Source organism: Cynara cardunculus (assembly GCF_001531365.2).
Source record: "Cynara cardunculus var. scolymus isolate 2C chromosome LG 13, CcrdV1, whole genome shotgun sequence".
Taxonomy (NCBI): Eukaryota; Viridiplantae; Streptophyta; class Magnoliopsida; order Asterales; family Asteraceae; genus Cynara; species Cynara cardunculus.
In genome coordinates this window covers 28,751,105-28,752,224 of record NC_037540.1, presented here as the reverse complement: position 1 = coordinate 28,752,224, position 1,120 = coordinate 28,751,105, and positions in this window count along the sequence as shown.

Sequence of the window (1,120 nt, the reverse complement as noted above, 5' to 3'; positions counted from 1 at the left end):
TATATACATGATAAAACTTAGCATCAAACAGTTAAGTTTTAGACATTTCATGTATATGTCACTGAGCAGTAAAATAGTGATCTAAACCTATGCTACTGCCATTTTTGTGTATGAATGAGCTTGTGTTTTTGTCACCCTTGGTTTCTAATATGCTAAAGCTTCTTTGTTTTGCTGTGTCATGAGTAATTTCAAAGCATAAATGAGAACWGGTTGAGAAYAGGTTGGTGTTGTATTTTAAARCAATACATATTCAAGACTKAACTGTTTGATTCTAGGTGACAGTTAGCTCTTATGCTAAGTGATAGTTAGGGCAGATTTAGAGCAGGTTCTAGGTGACAGTTAGCTCTTATACATATTCAAGAAGATTTCTGTGTTAGAGCAGATTTAGAGCAGACACTCAAATATGCTAAGCAGACACTCAGATTTATACATAGCCACACATTGGTTCATTACAGCAGTCACATGGAGTGTGTATAAGATGAAATGGAAACATAATGTAGTCCCAAACATGTGTCTAGATGTGTGTGTGTGTGTGTAAGACAGTAACAGGGGGCTGTTAATGTATATGTATCAAATCATATGAAGTAACAGTCATGCATGATGACAGCAGGTATGAACTGTGAGGCTATTTGGTTGTGCAGGTAGTAACAGTCATGCATGATGCCAACAAAAGGGAGTAAATCAAATGGACATGAAAACTACATTTTTAAGTAGAAACTTAAATAAATACATGTTAAACAACATGAGGACTTCGTTCCCCCTTGCCAAGTTATTAGAGAAAGTGTCATCTAAGTTCAATCACTTAAGATTAAAAATCACACTTCATCTGATGACACACATATTGATTTAGAGGTCAATACCCACAAACCGATGACATAGCTATAATACTTAAACAATATTGTGTCTCATGTGTTAGAGCAGATTTAGAGCAGACACTCAAATATGCTAAACAACATGAGGACTTCTTATCATAAGGAGGTCCTAAAATAACCTCTGGTGCACGATAGGACATGGACTGCACATAAGAGCAAAGATGGTCTGTATCAAAACAGATACTTCCAAGATCAATGACCTTCACTTCACATCTACTGTAGCTCTTCACCAAAATATTCTCGGGCTT